The sequence below is a fragment of the Phalangium opilio genome, unplaced genomic scaffold (assembly GCF_054372755.1).
Source record: "Phalangium opilio isolate 3A_F unplaced genomic scaffold, DU_Popi_V2 ptg000041l_1, whole genome shotgun sequence".
NCBI lineage: Eukaryota > Metazoa > Arthropoda > Arachnida > Opiliones > Phalangiidae > Phalangium > Phalangium opilio.
In genome coordinates this window covers 7,424,868-7,446,731 of record NW_028324165.1, presented here as the reverse complement: position 1 = coordinate 7,446,731, position 21,864 = coordinate 7,424,868, and the positions used below count along the sequence as shown (strand labels likewise).

General features: G+C 36.4%; 1 protein-coding gene and 1 long non-coding RNA gene across 3 annotated transcripts in view; one reads left to right on the top strand and one right to left on the bottom strand.

Moving 5' to 3' along the window:
* Positions 1–21,864, bottom strand: part of LOC149679702 (uncharacterized) — a 182,414-nt gene that overhangs the window by 55,868 nt on the left and 104,682 nt on the right. The gene's annotated exons all lie outside the window — the stretch shown is intronic.
* On the top strand, positions 14,833–16,370 carry LOC149679704 (uncharacterized). Its single transcript, XR_016365881.1, has 2 exons — positions 14,833–15,839; positions 16,294–16,370. It is a non-coding gene; the product is annotated as an uncharacterized LOC149679704 (long non-coding RNA).

Sequence of the window (21,864 nt, the reverse complement as noted above, 5' to 3'; positions counted from 1 at the left end):
TACAGTAGGAAAAACACTGGCCATCACAGTTTCCCTATATACTTTAAAAAGAGACTACAAAAGAATAACCTGAACTTTGACCCTGCAGAAGTTAAAAAAAGAAAAAACCCAAAATTAAGGACTTTAAACCATTCAAAAGAATGGCTATATAGAATTTAAAATAACCATTATTAAGCTCTTTGTTAAAGTAATTTCAAAACTCATCGTATCACCTTTGAAGAAAAGATTAATAATAATCATTTATAAATTTTATATTTAAATTTAATGCGTTATTTAATTGCTTATTTTAATTTTATTTGTTACTCTTAATTATTCACTTATGTTAAAACAATGAAAAACTTCGCTATTCACTAAGAATAATTAGCAAAAGCTTCTTTTAACAAATGGCAATAAACAGTAAACAATATCCTGCTTAGTTCCAAACTTCTAATCATTCTCGAACCACGGTATCATTTTCATCGGTTCGAATTGTGGAACGCTTAAGAGAGAGATCAATAGGGACTCATGGCGCTGGCGCCACCTAGATTCCTAATGAGGAACTATGTAATTGAATCGGTGACGTCACGCGAAACTGAAACTGGTTTATGAGTGAAGCCTAGATAAGAGGCTGACTTTAAGGGGTTTTTCGAGTTTGGGAAATTTGAATCAGTGTTGAGGGCTGATGTCGAAAAAATACGTATTGTTTCTTAGGTATTTCTTTGGTTATTTTAATAAAATTTGGCATATATTATAAATATAATAAATTTCCCTGAAGTTTAACATAAAAATAAGAATTTTCTTGATTTCTTGACTATTTCGGTTCATTTTTAAATTCCCTGAATTTATAGATTTTCCCTGAAAGTTGCTTTAAACTTTGATATCTATTTTTTAAAATGTTCAACTTTTACTAAATAAATAAGTACGGCATTGAAGCTTTCAGAAAAAAAAATTCCCAAACATATCTGGGAACATTTTTAAGTTCCCTAACTTTATATTTTCCCTAACAGTTTCTTAAAATTTTTTCCTAGTTATTTTTCATTATGCCTTATGCTCCACTTTTACTAAATAAATATATGCATCGAATTTAATTTCCCTGAAGGTTTCAGAAACAAGATAAAATAAAAATGATTTTCCCAAACATTTTTGGGCCCATTTTTAAATTCCCTGATTTTTACTTTTGTATAAAAAGTAATTTCCATGCAGGTTTGTTTTCTACACGTTATACGAAGCCCTGGTTTAACTAAATTTCGTTAAACTTAGACAATTAAGATTAATCGAGAGTTAAACTGCCTCGCAATCAATAACGAATTAAGTACAATACCATATTATTAACATTATATCTTAGATTATCTATTGACTACGATTAAAAACAAATTTAAAATAAAAATATTTTCTAACTTGTCCTGGATATATATGGGCCTTCCTCTAGTCTAACCAGAAGTAAATTTAACGGAAAATATCAAAGGGTCCTAAAGCTAACTAAAATCGAAAAAAACCTGGACAGACGAAGAGAAAATTGTTTGGGGGGTGTATTCATCCGCCTCTTCCCGCCAAAAATGCGATACTGAGAAGGCGCGTAAAAAACCACAACTCGACGCCTCGAGAAACCCCCTATTTACTTCTGTCGGAATTTAAATATTTTTGATACCTTTCGTTTAATATATTTCTATTTTAACCTATAATATAATTAGGTATTATTAAGTATCCTGTAGAAAATCATAAAGTCGCCTCTTAAGAAGAAAAAAAGTAATTTCCCTTTCGAGAGTAGGTAGGATCGACTTGTTATTCAAAAAATATACGTCACGATCAACGGTACCATCCGGGTTTTTGACGTCACGATTTAATAAATTATAATGATTCCTCGAGAAGTAATCTTTAAGCCTACCAGTTACTAACTTATCATAAGGAACGGTACCACCATTACTGAAACGATATTACTTATCCCTCCTTTAAAAGTTCTAAATTTCATTTAACAATAGAAGCATGAACGATAAAAATCAGATTACGATAAACGTAATGGTGCTACTAAACATCATTGAATTTTTAGTTCGTAAATATGGCCATAGATGGCGATATCTTCCAATGAAGTTTTATAAGATCAGGGATAGATTTAATTTTAGAAGTAGGAATGGAGAACATGGCAATCTGGGCGCGCGTCAAAGTTCCGGACACCCTTCCAAGGGACGGGGGGGGGGGAGGGTATGAAAGAAGAGGTGGGTCATAGCGACAGAGGTAAAAAGGAATTACGTATTTTTTCACCGTCCCCGTCAGCAACGTCATAAAAACGTAGTTTAAGTCAGCCAATAAGATAATTTAAACTTTTCGTTACGTGTTGGAGGGAGGAGGTTAAATTAAATCTAAGATAAGATACATGGGAAGGTTTTTAGAAATAATTTGGTACGTTAATACCAGGGAGAAATGAGGTAAAGTGGAGTTGAAATGATGATGGGCGACCTGCGGCACTGAAACTTCCCCAGTGTGCCTCGCGCACGCCCCTGCCCTTCGGAAAATGCGATTGTTAAGTGCTGCCGCGTAGCGCCATTGAATTTGTATGAGAACTAGCTTCTATTTTTATAAGAGAGAGGGCGTCCTTTACGATTCCGTACTGTACGACCCTACCTAAAAGCTACTAAGGATGCTGGGAGGATTTCGGTGCCATTCCCTAGGTGGGGCTACAGAGGCGATGTTATAGGTATGGGGAATACCACTCCGTGTATATTTGACCCATAATGTCCATTCCTAAATGCTTATCTACACATTCATGCAAGTACAAATAGGCCTATGGCACTTGACAAAAATATGTAAATATCCTGATATTCTTTAGTTATTATTATTCCTGTTACTTATGTACCGTACCCAACCCAGAAAAGGGAAAGGGTACAAAACCATCATCATCATCAAAATAACGATGGGTCTTTAGCGTAAATGTTTAAGAAGCAAAAAGAGAAAAGATATGATGGAAAGGGAGAAAACTTATACAGTACAGGGTGTACAGTAACAAAAAGGGAGGACAGTTATAGGGCCGAAGTACAGTGGGATGGTTCAGTGATCACTTATAAGTAGGAGTCCCATTTAAAAAAGCGGTGCCGAGCTGTGGATCAGACTTAGGCACATGCGCAACTGGCGAAACAGGGAGAGAAATAAATCAGTGAAGTTTGTTTAGGGTCACCTTCGCCTGTGCACCGAGGTAGGTGCGCCTGAGAGAGAGATCGGGCTTACGGATCACGTGATGTCTGGCTCCTCGGCTATGCGCCAAGGTAGGTGCGCGTGAAAGAGAGTCTAGGCTGTGCCGTTATAGTTACCTTTCATCTTGGACTCTCCATCTTATACGTTCTCACTGGGTGGGAAATCAATTTTGAGTTGAAAATGTTTATTCTACGACATTTTGTCCTAAGAGGCACCATAAACAAGTAGATAAGCTTTAAATCTCATCAAAGGACCACCCTCAACAAATAATGACTTGTTTTAGGGATGACCCCTTAATTAAATAAGCGTCGTATTTCAATTTCTTACTTAATTTTAAGGGGGTCATTCGTAAAACACTAAAATCATAACTAGTTTAGGGTGTCCCTACCCTCATTTCAATCAAAATGGCGATAGAAGTATAGAGTTAGTTACATTTTTGACTCAAAATTGATTTTCCATTGAACCATCCCATTGTACTTCCGGTTCTACCACAGTTTTTGGAAAACACCCTGTATTTCCATGGGAAAAGATTATTATGGGATTAAGGGGCTTTTCGTCGGATGAATAAGCATTAATAACCTCCTCAACCCATGCATGCACCACTGTCTTTTGTTTTCACAAAAATCCCACCAGGGAGCCAGAGCATGCAGATATTGAAACGAGAAACGAGTTTATGTAGAGAGAATTGCCTGACTCTGAAAGTAATGCTGCTAATAATATCTAGCAAGGGATGGGGGGATGGGAGAACTTCAAAAGAAAAACGAGCTTAAATGTAGCATAGAACATACATTGCCCCGGTCGGTTGGGCTAAATTGACTTCAAACCTATCCCGGGTATTTGTAACAGCAGGGAATTCTCAGGGTAAAGAAAAAATTATTTGGATACTTATTATGATGAGGATAGAAGAATTTCAAATTAGGCTTAGGCAGAGGTGGATTGGGGCTATAGCAAATATAAAAGAAGTTCAAATTAAGCTTAAGGCTACATTGAAGATTAAATAATTTCAAATTAGGCTTAGGGCTACATCGAAGATTAAGTAATTTTAAACTAGGCTTAGAGCTACATCGAAGATTAAAGAATTCAAATTAGGCTTAGTGCTACATCGAAAATAGAATAATTTCAAATTAGGCTTAGTGCTACATTGAAGATAAAATAATTTCAAACTAGGCTTAGAGCTACAACGAAGATAAAATAATTTCAAAACAAGCATAGCATTAGCAACACTGCTACTTTATGAAGAAATCTAATTCAAATTAGAATTAGCATCTTTTCAAACATATAAGTTTTTAAATCCAACAGAATAAATATAAAACCCTACCCCCCCCCCCAAAAATTTTGTCTGCAATCACAAGAAATAAACCTAACTACAACACGACCACTTGGCAAAACGTGGACAATACTAGTCCCTTTTAAGGAGGCCATTCAAATAATGACACTCTCCACCAGAAGAAAGATAAAAACTACGTAGCAATCTACTCAAAGAGTCAAATCTCGTCATGATGACGTCATTCCCTTATATCTTACGACGAAATCACCCAAGAGCCAAGGCATGCACTGTCACTAATAGACACTTGTCTTTCGGTAACCCCCTACTACACCCGCCGTGTATATATCTCTTTCCTAAATATCATCCTCTTTCCCCGTCTTTTAAGTCTCCGAGATGAGCTAGACTCATCCCGTTTCATCCCCAGCTTCTGAGAATCCCTCGGAACGGTTCTTTGCCTCCCCCTTTTTCCACAGTATCCGCACATCGATTTATCTTTTGGCTATAAAGAGATGGTTGGTGTCTGAGCCATCCAAGAGCTTAAGACATTGGGGGTCCAAAGAGGCGTGACAGTCACCCTGGCGCCTTTAACAACCTTTGACCTCCCTCCCCCCAAAACAGTCATCGTTAAAGTGTAACTGATACGTCTCAAGTGGAAGCTAGCAGCTATGGCAGCTTTCCTTTATTTATTTATTTGTTATGTTTTACTCCTAGTGTCCGGTTCACCGTATTTCAACCAATAAGGGGCAGAGAAAGATGCCGTATTTCAACTAATAAGAGGGCAGGGAAAGATGCCGTATTTCAAAAAAATAAGAGGGAAAGTTAAAGTATTTCAACCAATAAGATGGCAGAGAAATATGCCGTATTTCAACCAATAAGAGGGCAGAAAAAGATGCCGTATTTCAACCAATAAGAGGGCAGAAAAAGATGCCGTATTTCAACCAATAAGAGGGCAGAAAAAGATGCCGTATTTCAACCAATAAGAGGGCCTAGAAAGATGAAGTATTTCAACCAATAACATGGCAGAGAAATATGCCGTATTTCAACCAATAAGAGGGCAGAGAAATATGCCGTATTTCAACCAATATTAGGGCAGAAAAAGATGCCGTATTTCAACCAATAAGAGGGCAGAGAAAGATGCTGTATTTCAACCAATAAGAGGGCAGAGAAAGATGCCGTATTTCAACCAATATTAGGGCAGAAAAAGATGCCGTATTTCAACCAATATTAGGGCAGAAAAAGATGCCGTATTTCAACCAATAAGATGGCAGAGAAATATGCCGTATTTCAACCAATGAGAGGGTAGAGAAAGATGCCTATTTTAACCAATAAGAGGGCAGGAAAAGATGCCGCGTTTCAACCAATAAGAGGCAAGAGAAAGATGCCCTTCCCTTCTTAGATAAATTATTTACAGATAATTAAAAATCTAAATCATGACTAATTAAGTAAATTTATACCCTAGATTTGTCCATTATAAATAGTACAGAAGGTCAAGTTATTTGATTGAACTTAGTGTAAACGTTTATGATATATCAAAATGATTAAAAATGCATAATTATTTTCGCGAAGACATTTATGGTCAGAAAAGTGTTTGTTTTACCTTTACGATGACGCATGAAACAACAAGTTTATGAAACATGAACAAACACATTTACAGGATTGAATTTTCAAAGTGAAACTTACCTAGAAAGAGAAAAAATAAAACAAATCATTATATTCAAATTAAACATTAAATTTCTGGATTAATTTTAAACACATTCTCAACAAGAAAACAGACACACAACGCAACAGTTTCACTGACACTTTAAAGTCTCGATCGTCTCGGGCCGCCAAGACAACGAAAGACCCTCGTAAACAATAAACTGGATATCTTTAAATCCTTAAGAAGCAAAATATCGTATATGATAGCTAAACCTTGTACTAAAGTTACTTGATTTTGTTTGTAAATTACATCCAAGACTTTACTATTATTGGAGTTCTTACTTAAGAACTTAAGAGAAAGTTCCTATTTGAAACAAAGGAAGGATTGGATACTTCCAAACTTCGCGTTCGAGGACCTTTTACATATTATATAAAAGAAATGCATACAGCTACTAGTAATGATTACGTAGCCATTTTTTCAACGTACCTAAGCACCTTTTTTAGTTGGGAAAGCTATAGACTGATAATTATGTATGACGAAGTTTACATGGCTAGCTGCATCTTGAACCTGACCTCGCGTTGCTATCAACCAATGAAATCGCAGTTAAAAATACGTCAGAATTATGAGACGTCACGCATTGTAAGTTCTCAAGCCCGGATTACCCACAAAACCCGCATAGAAATTAACATGGCAGATATAGATAGGAGCACAATGATTCCCAGTACCGGTATGTATTCCTGATATTAAAGCATTGACTGCACCTCTTCTGTGTAGTGCTCCCTCTCCAATCCGCGAATTGAATGTTAAAATTCTTACAATTTTTTTCTACATGGTTTGTATAGCGTTACAATGGTATTATCTTTGGGATATTTTACGATTGGTACGTGAGGTTAAGTTTAAACCTTCTCGGCTTTTCGAAGCTTAACCAGTTCCAGCCTTTTTTTGATTTAATAAGTCGTGAAAACTGAGGGTCACAAGTTTTTATGCTCGGATCAAGCTTCTGAGTCATGGTGGATCGTTCGTTCAAGTTATAGAAGCATTTTTAGGGATGGTCATAAGACTGTAATACTGTCCGTAAGTATGGGTCGAAAATAATATGTGTTACGATCCCGGATCTAGAATGGACTGAAGGATGAAAGCCTCCGGTTTGAAGTTGAAACTTTTAAAGGAAGATGGCGCCACGGTGTCTATAATTTTGTCTCGCATGAACAGTTACATTGGTAGGTTTGCGATTTTGAAGCGTCGCTCCGCAATAGCGAGAGCTACGACGCTCCTTTCCAATTTAACCTTGATATATGTTGTGCAGGGAAGTTTCAAACGAGGATGAATGCAGAAGTAGATTAACATTCCTACCTCCAAGGTTTAAAAGATATGAACGAACAAAACGGGTTCTAGATGAACTAAACCGAGCATTGAACTAACAATAGACTAATGGCACGCTATGTTATTTCTTCATAGAGATTACAACACTCAAAGTTGGGATACTACAATACACCACTTTGACATTACCTAGGGCGCCACAGCGGGCTACTGCGAACTAGTACTTATTAAGATGGGCAGGGAAAAAAACCGCGTGGGGTTGCGCTTTTGCTAGTAGGGGTAACAAAGAGCAGTTTCCAGTCTTTCCCCTTGAGGCGCTTCGAGCGCGGGGCATCGGGCATGCGCACAACAGAATGTCGAAGTGGTGAATTACTCTATGGATGACCGTTAGGGGCCCTAAGCTAACTAAAACCGGTAAAAGACGTTTTAGGCCCACAGAAGAGCATAAACAATGAAGCCTCCCTTCATGTGTTGATGTTGTTTTGGCCTTGACCCTACTTTCAATTAATTTAATTTTGCTTAATTAGAACCCCTGGTCTCATCTAGAGAACAAAGAACTAAACTTTGGGACTGTTAACTAACACCGCCCGGTTCTGCCCCAACACCGCAATAATATACTGTCTAAAAGGGGGGGGAGTAAAACCACATGGACAATTCCGATACTATACGCCCCATTGGCAGACCCACACTTAAGAAATTTTAGGGTTATGATAAGCACTGACGAACCTATTATGCCGAATTTCTTGCTCCCCAAACCAGCTATGTTCTCAACTGGCTTCAATGAAATTAGGAAATTAACGAATTGTGACTGTGTAGAAACAAACAAACCACTTTCACAAATATACAGGGTGTTTCTGATAAGTGTGGTGGCATAAATTAAGGGGGATGTTCTTTGGGCAATCGATTTTGAGTCGAAAATGTTCTATACTTCTATCGCCATTTTGTTGGCCCCAAGGGACACTGTTTTCGAGTTAAGATTGTTAAGAGTATTTTACGGGTGACGCCCTTAAATGTAATTAAGAAACCGATTTAGACAATGATTAATTAATATTTTAATTAAGGGGTCATCCCTAAAACACCCATCAAATCTGAACTCGAAAACAGGGTGTCCCTTAGGCCTTAGGGGAAAAAGGAGGCGATAGAAGTTAAGACATTTTCGATTCAAAATCGATTTCCCAAAGAACAAACATCCCCCTTAATTTATGCCACCACCAGACTTATCAAAAACACCCTGTATATAAGATTAAAAAATCGTTCTGATTTTCAATTATTATTTTTAAAATTATCCTCTAGATTTAGTTTTAATTATCAGACCATGAAGTACAGAAGAAAATTAAAAAAAAACTCTGATCCACAGTAAATTTGTAACACCATTATATGTGACAAGACAAAGGGTTTAAAAATTAGGGTTTCCTTAGGAAATGAGCCGCACGACAAAAATCGTTTGAAAGAGGGAGAATGTGGGAAGCCTTGATGATACCATAAGTTTATATGATATCTTCCATAAGTATGACACTACCTATACACGTTCGTAATGCTACCCTGAGACTTACAGCTCGAGATAACTAGTTCGAGAACGACGGAAGCGAGAATTGAAGTACTACACTCGGTGGTTAATTAATTTTGCAGGACCAAGTTCCATCTAGGTCCTATTTAGTCTGCATTACTAATTAGGCCTTGGACAGCAGCGCCTTACCAGGCGTACTTCGCTTTACCTCGAATCTATGACCTACTTCAATCACTTCAAAATTACAAGCTCCAGTTTCTAAGTTACCAGTGACAAACTTATGGAGAAACATATTTTATGAACTTATGATGTTACCTCATTGTGTCCTTAATGTCTTCGAAGGCCCCGTATTCCACTGCTACGTATCCTCCCTAGTTTTATTTTAACAAAAAAGAGGGATATGCAAATGAGACGTGAGTGCCTGGGAAATTTGGGCCTTGACAACATAGCAGCGGACAGAATAAAGAGAAACTCTATGCAAATCACCTACGTATTTTTAACATAGTTTTGATGCAGGGTTTACTGTGCATGTGCATGAGAAAATGGCTCATTTGAACCGAATCAAGTGATGACTTGAATTCTAAAGGAAAATTTGAACTTTAATTTTAATTATACAGGGTGTTTCTGATAAGTCTGCCATAAATCAAGGGGCGTGTTCTTTGGGTCAAACTGAGTGGAAAGTGTCAAAGAACATGGGGTGTACAAGAATTTGCAACGAAGATATGGCCCCCCAAACATTGGCCCCTAAAACAAGAAAATATTCGAATATGTAGACTAAAACAAATTCAGCCTTATCAACTTGTTTAGAAATAATGAGACAATTTCAATAGTTTCCCTCTAACATCGTTATTGAACTTTCACCTGACAGAAGTGTATTAAATGAGTAGAAGTATGCCTACTCTAGTAAAGTAAATTCAAAGTATCATGGTACCTTTCGGTTGGTATTACTTTTATTCTTAACAAGTTAACATGGACGTTACAGGTATTGTTCAAAATGTCCACCAACGGCGTTAAGACAAACATGAACCCGTCTTTCGAAAGATTCTTGGACATGTTGGAAGATTCCTGGCATGTTCCTGATTGTTTGACAACCTTCAATAATTCGTCTTCGCAAGTCTTCCTCATCACGGACTTCATTCTTGTACATGATGTCTTTGAGATGACCCCAAAGATAGAAATCGCACGGATTTAAATCCGGAGATCTGGCTGGCCACGCAACTGGTCCTCCACGCCCAATCCACCTCAAATTAAACGTAGCATTAAGATGTTCTCTAACTGCACGGCTGAAATGTGGGGGTGCCCCGTCGTGCATAAACCACAGGTCACGAAGTAATGCTAACGGTATGTCCTCGAGTAGTTCAGGTAAAGTGTCTCTTAAGAACGTGAGATATGCTTCACCATATAGTCTGGGTGGAAGAAAATGCGGACCTAGTAAATGATTACCAACAATGCCGCACCATACGTTTAAAGAAAATTGCTGTTGGTGACTTCTAACACTAGTTGCGTGTGGGTTTAATTGGCGCCATTCGTGGTGGTTGTGATAGTTCAGAATTCCATCCCGGGAAAAATGTGCCTCGTCGGTTACTAAAAGGACCCGTGGAAATTGATTGTCCTCTACTCTGGCCAAAAACCACTCGCAAAAGTCGATGCGTCTTGGATAATCTGCCGGGTTAAGAGCTTGCACCTTTTGAATATGATACGGGTGAAACTGATGTCCGCGGAGAATTCGCCAGACCAAAACGTGATTAACATGTAATTGTCGTCCAACTTGTCTGGTACTTGTCGAGGGGTCCTCATCGAACATGGCAAGGACGTCTTCCTCGATTTCCTCCATGTCTTCTGGAATGTCTCGCTCTCGAACGTTGTTGGGTTGTACTTGTCCGATGTCCCTCAAGCGCCTGTCAACAGCCTCGAACGTACGACGATTTGGTATGCGTCGTTGCGGAAATTGTTCCTGGTATCGCCGCTGTGCTTCCACTGAATTGCCCTGCGCCAGTCCATACATGAGATGCATGTCTGCATATTCTGCATTGGTATACGCCATACTGTACTACCACACGTTCGTTCGAAGTGATACTGTGACGTTATCAACAACATCGCGTTACTTTATAGCAAACCACCGTTTAGTTTTTACGTTTGCGTCATGACTGTCAGCATTGTTTTTTATTCACAAACGTAAACAATAAACGGTGGTTTGCTAAAAAGTCTTTGGGGTCATCTCAAAGATTTTTTTGACATCGTGTACAAGAATGAAGTCCGTGAATAAAAAACAATGCTGACAGTCATGACGCAAACGTAAAAACTAAACGGTGGTTTGCTATAAAGTACCGCGATGTTGTTGATAACGTCACAGTATCACTTCGAACGAACGTGTGGTAGTACAGTATGGCGTATACCAATGCAGAATATGCAGACATGCATCTCATGTATGGACTGGCGCAGGGCAATTCAGTGGAAGCACAGCGGCGATACCAGGAACAATTTCCGCAACGACGCATACCAAATCGTCGTACGTTCGAGGCTGTTGACAGGCGCTTGAGGGACATCGGACAAGTACAACCCAACAACGTTCGAGAGCGAGACATTCCAGAAGACATGGAGGAAATCGAGGAAGACGTCCTTGCCATGTTCGATGAGGACCCCTCGACAAGTACCAGACAAGTTGGACGACAATTACATGTTAATCACGTTTTGGTCTGGCGAATTCTCCGCGGACATCAGTTTCACCCGTATCATATTCAAAAGGTGCAAGCTCTTAACCCGGCAGATTATCCAAGACGCATCGACTTTTGCGAGTGGTTTTTGGCCAGAGTAGAGGACAATCAATTTCCACGGGTCCTTTTAGTAACCGACGAGGCACATTTTTCCCGGGATGGAATTCTGAACTATCACAACCACCACGAATGGCGCCAATTAAACCCACACGCAACTAGTGTTAGAAGTCACCAACAGCAATTTTCTTTAAACGTATGGTGCGGCATTGTCGGTAATCATTTACTAGGTCCGCATTTTCTTCCACCCAGACTAAATGGTGAAGCATATCTCACGTTCTTAAGAGACACTTTACCTGAACTACTCGAGGACATACCGTTAGCATTACTTCGTGACATGTGGTTTATGCACGACGGGGCACCCCCACATTTCAGTCGTGCAGTTAGAAAACATCTTAATGCTACGTTTAATTTGAGGTGGATTGGGCGTGGAGGACCAGTTGCGTGGCCAGCCAGATCTCCGGATTTAAATCCGTGCGATTTCTATCTTTGGGGTCATCTCAAAGACATCGTGTACAAGAATGAAGTCCGTGATGAGGAAGACTTGCGAAGACGAATTATTGAAGGTTGTCAAACAATCAGGAACATGCCAGGAATCTTCCAACATGTCCAAGAATCTTTCGAAAGACGGGTTCATGTTTGTCTTAACGCCGTTGGTGGACATTTTGAACAATACCTGTAACGTCCATGTTAACTTGTTAAGAATAAAAGTAATACCAACCGAAAGGTACCATGATACTTTGAATTTACTTTACTAGAGTAGGCATACTTCTACTCATTTAATACACTTCTGCCAGGTGAAAGTTCAATAACGATGTTAGAGGGAAACTATTGAAATTGTCTCATTATTTCTAAACAAGTTGATAAGGCTGAATTTGTTTTAGGGGCCAATGTTTGGGGGGCCATATCTTCGTTGCAAATTCTTGTACACCCCATGTTCTTTGACACTTTCCACTCAGTTTGACCCAAAGAACACGCCCCTTGATTTATGGCAGACTTATCAGAAACACCCTGTATTTTCTTAACTTTAATTATTATAGTCGGTGTTAATTTTTCCAATATAGTTTAGATGACGGGTTTACTGTGCATGAGAAAATGGCTCATTTGAACTGAATCAAGTGATGACTTGAACTTTAAAGGGAGAATGAAACTGTAATTTTAATTTAATTTCCCAAACACAATTAATTATTGACGATGTTAACTTTTAAATCTAATTATCTTTATCTGGGTGCTCGTTAGTTAATTTTTAATTATGATTAACAAAATAGATTCATATTGGTTAATTAATAGTAAAGTAGTTTTATAAACTTCAATAAGTTAATTAAATAGTGACAATTTTACAGTCTGAAATTTCTGGTGATTAGAAGCCATCGCTAGCTGGTTTACAAACTTTGATAATTAGCTGAAAATTAATGCAAAATCTTTGGTAGTAAGTTAAGTTTTAACACTCCAAATCAATTAAAAATAACTTGATGTCGCCTTTAATTATGAAGAAAGGTATTTAGAAAATTTTCTTTTGTTTAATTAATTTCAAATTTGAGCATCAATTGTAGAACAAAAATTTCTAGTAGAAATCTCGTATATTAAAAATAATATGCCTAAATATTTTCTTATAAAATAAATAGGCGAAAATAGGCCAGTTTAACTCGCAGAATATTGTGGTGGAAAAATATTTTACAGCCTCGCATATGTTCTTAAAATAAATAGTACTTCTGCGCGATTCGTACCTGTGTAGGGTAGTGTAACTTTAAAAGGGTTATATTTTACACGTAAAAGAGAGGTATACTCTATTTGAACATATGCCGGTTGTAAGAGTGCATGTAGTTGGATGTTTTCGAACGAGAACTTGCGGGCCAAGGTTGCAAAGTAATATTAGATGGTACGGAATAGAACTTTGCAATAACAGTTTGGCGTACGCGATAACCTTGATGTTGTTATAGACATATTCGTTTATTACAAACAGAGAAACCAACACAAAGGAGTGAGGCCGCCATTGGGGTATTCTCCCTCTCGCCAAGAAAAAACGCCAGACGGAGCCAGAGTTCACAACAGACGGGAGGCTAACCAACTCGCGCTGCCTCTAGCGGTGCTTCTTGGCGAGAGGGAGAATACCCCAATAGTGGCCTCCCCCCCCCCCTGTGTGTAGGTTTCTCTGTTTTTAATAAACTAATTTGTCCATTCCGAAAATTTATGGAAATCAGACAAATCAAATTTAATATGACGAATTTGTTATAAAAGCCTTAATTGGATAGTTGGCGTTAATTAATCGCTCGCGAAAATTTAGTTTTAGGACTCAGACAATTGTTTTAGTAATAAAGAAAAAGAAATCATTTGATACATCACTATATAAAGAACAGCGCTATATCGTCTTGAAATTTACAGGGTGTTTCTGATAAGTCTGGTGGCATAAATTAAGGGGGATGTTCTTTGGGAAATCTATTTTGAGTCGAAAATGTTCTATACTTCTATCTCCATTTTGCCACAAGGGACACTGTTTTCGAGTTATGATTAGCATAAATTCAAACTAATATGTAATTCCCATATGCCTACATCATTCATTTAACGCCGACGAAAAACATTTCGAACAAGCTATAGATTGTCCAACTAATTTCGTTATTCTTTGAACTTTGACCTTTATTTATAATAAGAGGATTGCTGGTGAAAGTAAATATTCAACAAATAGGTCCATATTTTCTTAATTATTTTACGAGAGAATGGCCAACTGGGCTGGCTCCAACTAAAGAAGGTGACCTCCAACGCCCCTGTAGTGTTTTCTTCTCTTTTGGAATTAATGGGAATGGTCTATTGAGCAGTGCAATCTTCGAAGGTTTATTATCAACATAGAAAAGAGCGGTTCTCTATGAGAACATATGTCACTTCTAAGGTTGATTTCCTGCTTAAAATATAAAATGTAGTTGAATGTTTTCGTACGCAATTTTCGCGTCAAGGTGAAAATGACACCTGCAATTTAGTTTTTGGCCTTCGCCTGGGTATTTTTGCAAGAGAATTTGGCGCCATGGATGTCTATTTCGACCATGTACATTCCTAGACGCACGGAATCGCTGGATAACTTTGCGATATATCTCAACCATGTACTGTACCTCGATGCGCGAATGATATAAAAGCACACTCGGCGGTATCGTTGTCATTCCGAGATATTACCATAGAGATAGGAACATATATACCTCTAGAGTCACAACATGGAAGCGTCCCCATAGACTTTAACCTTATCATTAGTGAATATACAACGTTAAAAACAGTATACTTTATCAAATACACCCAGCGCCATCTGTGCCAAAACGGAAGAACTATTTTGATATATTTTCAACGGCGTAGTCTGCTACTGTGTCTATGCGTGTATTGTATTCTAGCAAATTCGAGGGAAGTGATAATGAATTAATTAAACAAATTGATGATGATTTGACAAGTTAATTAAACAAACATTATTTTTTTGGAGTGAATGAACGAATCATGAATGCTGAATGTAAAATGTACGTATCAACTAATAAATAAATTCAAATTATAAATAGACTACTATTGTCCTTGGAATAAAATCAGTTTGGTCAGTCGTTTTCTAATATTCTCTTTTCATTTTCTCGTTCATATTCTTTGCTATTTTCCTCAGCCTGATATCTGTGTAGATGTTTATTGCCTTTTTAACAATGTGATTTAAATCGTGGTTCCATCCGAACTCTTGGTCATATATGTGCTCCGTTAGAGTGGGAAATATGTTTTCATGAATTAAGCATCGTCAACAAGAGTTTCTATTTTGAGTGGAATGTTTTTAATGCAACCACGACATTTTTCAAGATTTAAGACTTCTAAGGCATTTTTCAGTAAGATCAATGATTTTGACAATATCCTTAGATGGATATTGTCTGTGGAAATACGTTAATGTTTGACAAAGCCCCTAAAATTACAATGATATAGCCTGTAGCTCTGTACATACAACAAACAGAGGGCTATCGTGTTCTTCAATGTCCATTGGGATGTCATACATTTCTGTGCGTTGGGAAAATGTTCCAACTTCTACAGTTAATGCGCGATATCCTCTATTGCATTTTCGTCTAGATTATGCTCCGCGGGTTCATTGACCTCAATGTAACTTGCCAAAGGTATAGGCTAGTTTGGAGTGTGATATTGACCGCCGCTTGAATAGTTGGCAATAAGGTAGGCCTATTTTCAACCGTTTCATTTACCGACGCGTGAGTGGTTTGGGGAAAGGTTTCATTTGGGATTGTTCTAGCGTATGTTTTCTGTAAATTGTATTAACAAGTTAAATAAGCACCAAAAGTTATTTTGCAAAACAGTAAATTAGAATTTAGGAGATCCTCATTTGATTCCGGTAAAAATAAAGAAGGAATCTCAGTTCTTGTCAGCCTGGACTAAGTAAAGCTAAGTTTCTATTATTAGTCCAAGTTGTCAGTACTTTAATAATGGAAGCATTTTCCCGAAAGGCATTTGCCTCAAAATTATCTCCGCAAATCGTGTCATTTGCAGTTGGAACCCAGTCCGTTTTTCCTATGGCTTATTGTGATAACAACTTAGTTTAATAAATTAATAATGTCAACGTTTAATTTATTGGGTTTTCACCTATGGCATTAAACCTTTTTGTTTCTTCCAGTATTTTTACAAGAGGAAACAGCGCATTTTCTACCCATTTTGTTAAATTTTGAACAGAAATAAAATAAAACACTTAAATATACTTTGGAAACATTTATTTAGATAGTTAAGAACAAATAAAATAATATAAGGTCCGTCAACTGAAAAAAGTTTGAAAAAGTTACAGATTTACCGCGAAAAGTTCATTTTTCCCGCCAAAAAGTCATTTTTAGCGCGAAAACCTTTTTTAGCAACGCCATCTATTTGTAGCTCGAATAATATTTTAGTTAAGAATATCGCCGATAGTGGCGCTGGTGTCGAATGATAAAGTTTACATGGTTTTAAAAAGTGCGGCCTGTCTCGGGATATACGTTGTGACTCTAGAGGTATATATGTTCCTATCTCTATGGATATTACTGGAACCAGACTACTGAAAATTCTACTGTCGACTAAACTCTACACTATTGCCTAAAGATGAACAGCAAGTACTTCTCAACCCTTTGTGTTTTGTTGCTGGTGGTAGCAATGCTGGATGCATCCAATGCTGAAAGTGGTATGTTTTATCAAGAAGCGATAACTAGTCGCTTCTTGGTTTTATCAGAAGTAAGATGAGACTAGAAGTACTGAGCTAACCAAATTCTTCACTTGGCGAAAGTGAATATTCTTGATAACACACCAACGGTTGGCCCTCAGGTAGAGGTTTCTGAATTTTCCCTCCAAAACGTGAGACGCTCGTGGCGGCAGACGGCCGAACTAGATTCAAGCACCCGCGTCCGTGTTCCGCCGCTTTAGGTTGAGGGGAAGGGGGTTGGAAACTTTTTGGAACTCGACCATTTTTTTTTCTCTCTAGGCGCGATGGAAGCGGCATAAAATCCTCAAATTTGTTCACTAGTGCCAGGATCTACTACCAATGCTAGAGCACTTTACTTCTAGTCCCTTATTTTACTTCTGGTTATATTAAATAATAAAGAATCTTCAGGCATAGGAATGAAAGTATAATGTATATGAGGGTAATTAATTCATGCAAGCTATTTGATTGCACTTAAATCATAGTAAAAATCTCAATTTAATCTAATTACTAATTAATCGTAAAGCAGTTAAAAATCACTTAAATACTGAGATCTAACGAGCACAATGAAAAATACACATTAATTAACTAAAAAGACGTCAAATTTGAAGACTGAACTAAATACATGGTAACTTCAAGCCCAAAGTAAAAACATTTACTCGAATAAAAATAGGCCTAAAAACCAGTTATATTTCAGTCATATTAAGTACATATTATAAATCTGTGGTAATCGGGACTAAATTTATTTATTTGTGAAAATCCCTTGATTTTATCAAAATAATAAAACTAAATTAAAGCATTGAAATTCATCTTTGACGTGAATTAAATTCAGTATAATGAGAGTAACTACGTAATTAGATGTAGAATCATGGCGTATATTATCATAAATTCAATATGATTTACTCACTATTTAAACATAAATCTTCTTAGATTTAACTAGATGTTAAATCTTGAACTGAATTTTGAAATCTCATTTGTCTCTATCTAGTTAAGAATAATGAGAAATCACCGATAATGGAATTACTGCGCTCTAAAAGATCAAGATTTGGATCATCGCATTTGTTATCTAAAACACCAGGAAAACCATTTTCTTTCAAAGCTGGGATATGTCAGGTCGTTCCGTGCTCGTGAAATGTTAAGGATTAGGTGTTGGTTTATTATATCATTCTTTCCAAGTATTAAAGGGTTTAGACACTATTATATAATTGTAATGTTAATTGATATTATCAATATGCACCTCAACACCGGGAATATTCCACGAAAACCTTTTCCATTCTTGAATTCAAAAATATTAAAATACGTATTGTAAAAGTATAACAATGTTTTATGTTATGTATATTTTTTCCGCAATAAAAAGCATTATAGGCTTAGTTCTCCTCTGAACTTTTTAAGCCCACTAAAACTCTAAAAACTCCAGTAATATCCGAACAGGGGGTGGGGTGGTACTGAAATCTTGGCTGAAATCAAAGGCTGCGTTCAGTAACACTCATCAGGAAAAACATCGATGTTTGGGAAAATGAAATCGGTGTTCTTTTGACGTCATGATGACGTTGCAGTTGCTCAACGGCACAATTTTGTGAAATCGATGCTTTTCTTAATGGCGACGATATTATGATAACGTTATGGCAGAGGCTTAAATAATAAATCCGAACTATTTACAAAGATATTGTACTTCAATTTATCAATTAAATCAAAATTCTTTCAGAATCCTTTTTTTACCGAAATAATATATTGCTTTTTCTATAAGGATAATATTTGTCAATTTTTCACTATTTAAAATTGATGGAGATTGGGATGTAGTTCCCCCAATCTTTTTTATCGCGGCCCAAAATGACGAAATTTACGTCATGAATCCGATGCTCATCAAAAAAAAAACCTCCTCTCACAGCTGATTTTTCTGATGGGCATCCGATGAGCATCATGACGTCACGCCCAAAGACGCGAAAAACCGTTCAGTAAGACATCGATGTCATCTTTTAGACATCGATGTTTTTGATGCCGGTTACTGAACGCAACCTAAAGGTCGATCTACTCAATATAGTAGATATATATAATTTTTATTCCAAAGTCTTCAATTGTAGAACAAAAACATTCTAGTAAAAAACTCCTATATTTAAAATAATAGGCCTATATGTTCTTACAAAATAAATTGGCGAAAATAGTCCAGTTTGACACGTCGACTATTGTGCTGGAAAAATATTTTTCAGGGTCGCATACGTTCTTAAATTAACAAATAGTACTCGTCTGCGCGATTCGTACCTGTAGTGCAACTTTAAAAGGGTCATGTCTTACATTGAATAATGAGGTACTCTATGGCAACGTATATTAGCTTAAAATTTAAAATGGAATTGAGCTTTCAAGTCAAATGGCAAGTGAAATTAATATTCAATACAAATTCATAAGATAATGTTCCATACGTTTGTCACTGGAAGTTATTGAGACCTTGTCATGAAGTGACTTAGGTGAAACTTCATAGATTCTGGCAAAGCTTGTCGTTCTCGAACTAGTTATCTCGAGCTGTAACTTGTCCCTAGAATTATGAACTGTATAGAAAAAGTCATATTTATGGAGCTTAAAAAGTTATGGTTCCACGGAGTATGAATTTATTTCCTTCTCTAAATCATGTGCTGCAACTCGATGCAAAAATGATATAAAAGCACACTCGACGGTATCGTGGTCATTATCTCCGAGATATTACTGGAACCAGACTACTGAAAATTCTACTGTCGACTAAACTCTGCACTATTGCCTAAAGATGAACAGCAAGTACTTCTCAACCCTTTGCGTGGTTTTGTTGCTGGTGGTGGCGATGCTGGGAGCATCCAATGCCGAAAGTGGTATGTTTTATTAAATTTTTATAGAGTTTGAATATTGAGGAAGGAAACAGTCCCGCAACAGATAAGAGGGTGATTAAGTCTCAAACGCTATTTAATTGCACTTAAAATCGAAAATGTGAATTTAATCTAGAGTGACCACTGAAAATTGTAAATTCCTTTAAAAGAAATATATCCTTGAAATATAGGAAGAAATAGATGAAATTTATGGGAAGAAATTTATGAAAAATAGGTTAGGAAGAAATGTTTTAGAGAAATTGATCTAACAGTGCACGATTATCACGTAGGTTATGAAAGTTAACTATTGGTTTTTTCTGTTTTAAGGAATCATTGGTTCATCACCTTCATTAGGGATGATTAAATTTTACGAGCATATTGTTATTTTCGCTTTCAATTTTGAGTAGCTGACTATAAAAACCATATCGAGTTCAAATTATAGAAGAGTATAGGAATTTCCATGAAATTATGTTATAATATAGGAATTTTAACGAAATTATGGGATAATATAGGAATTTCCATGAAATTATGTTATAATATAGGAATTTTAATGAAATTATGGGATAATATTGGAATTTTAATGAAATTATGTTATAATATTGGAATTTTAATGAAATTATGGGATAATATTGGAATTTTAATGAAATTATGGGATAATATTGGAATTTTAATGAAATTATGGGATATATACAAATTTTAATGAAATTATGGGATAATAATAATAATGAAATGAAATGTTTGTTTATTGTGTATAAAAAAAGCTATTATTACAGCTCACGAGAATATAATATCTTTATCAAGGTTTTTTTTTAAAATCAGAATTCCTGGTTGCTTACATCATTTTTCGTACCGGTTTAGTTTAACTATTAATTCAATAATAAAGTTATATTAAATTTTATTAGATTGATTAAATTTATATTTTACTTTCTAATAGAACGTTCGGTTTAAGATTTATAGTCCTTTGTAAAATGAACTTGCATTAATCATCGATTATGAATTTCAAATATATTGAAAATCCCATTAACTAAAACCATTAAAAAGATATAAATAATCTGCCTAAATTTAACAAGACATGAAATCTGCAAAAGAAATTTTCTAAATCTTTCTTTCGTCTCTATAGTTGCGAATAATGAGAAATCACCGATAATGGGATTACTGCGCTCTAAAAGATCTGAGCATTTCATGTCTAAAACGCCAGGAAAACCATTTTCTTTCATAGCTCGTTCTCCTCAAACGTATCAATGCTGCCCTGGTACTGTTTGTTGCTATGGTAAATAGAATGCTAACAAAAGGCAGCTATGGTGGCGGGTACGTTTTAAACAATTATTGTAATAAAAATATACTAATTAAGTAGAATAATGTTTAATGTAATGCATAAATAATGAAATAAAGAGAAATATTATCATACACTTGATGAAATTAGACATACTTCCTGAATTTAGCATATTCGGTTAGTACCAATATCTTTATAAAAGTACTATTGACGCTAAGAGACATAAGGTTTATGGGTGAACCATTCCTTTATTAAGGTTCTAAGATAATTACCGATTAAAATATTCATTCTTTAACACACGTTTGACCGAGTCTCTGTTTACGATTTTGAACGCCTCGTGATTGGTGAATATTGTGTATAAATTTAAGTGGTCATCCGTAAAACGCTCTAATCATAACTTGTAAACGGTGTCCCTTACCGTAAAATGGGTACCCAATGCAATTTGGTCCCCTTCGTAGCACCGTGTATATTCCAGGGCTGATAATCTCCCACGCGCTCAAAATTTTAGTTAATAAGTGACTAATTAGCTTAAAATAATAAGCAAAAGTGCCTTAAAAGGACCAAAGTAAGTTATTAAAAAGGAACAGGTGGAATTATTAAAAAATTTTCAGGGATGACCCAATTTTCATAATCATTTACTTAAATTAATGATATTTTAAAGGTCTATGACGTAATTGAGCCCAATCTATGGACTTGGATACTTCAAGTCAAAGGTCATCTCATAAAACGTTTTAAGGCGAAATAAGCCACTTTGAAGCACGGCTCAGAATGTAAAGTAATTGTTATCGTTTAAAATCAAAACCAAAAACATTCATTTTTAGCCACATCGTTTGATGAACATCTAACAATGAGGGTATTAGTTTCACTTGGTCTGAAGAAGATGTAGAAGGGGAGAAGAAGAAGTATCGTTCGTCTTTTTAA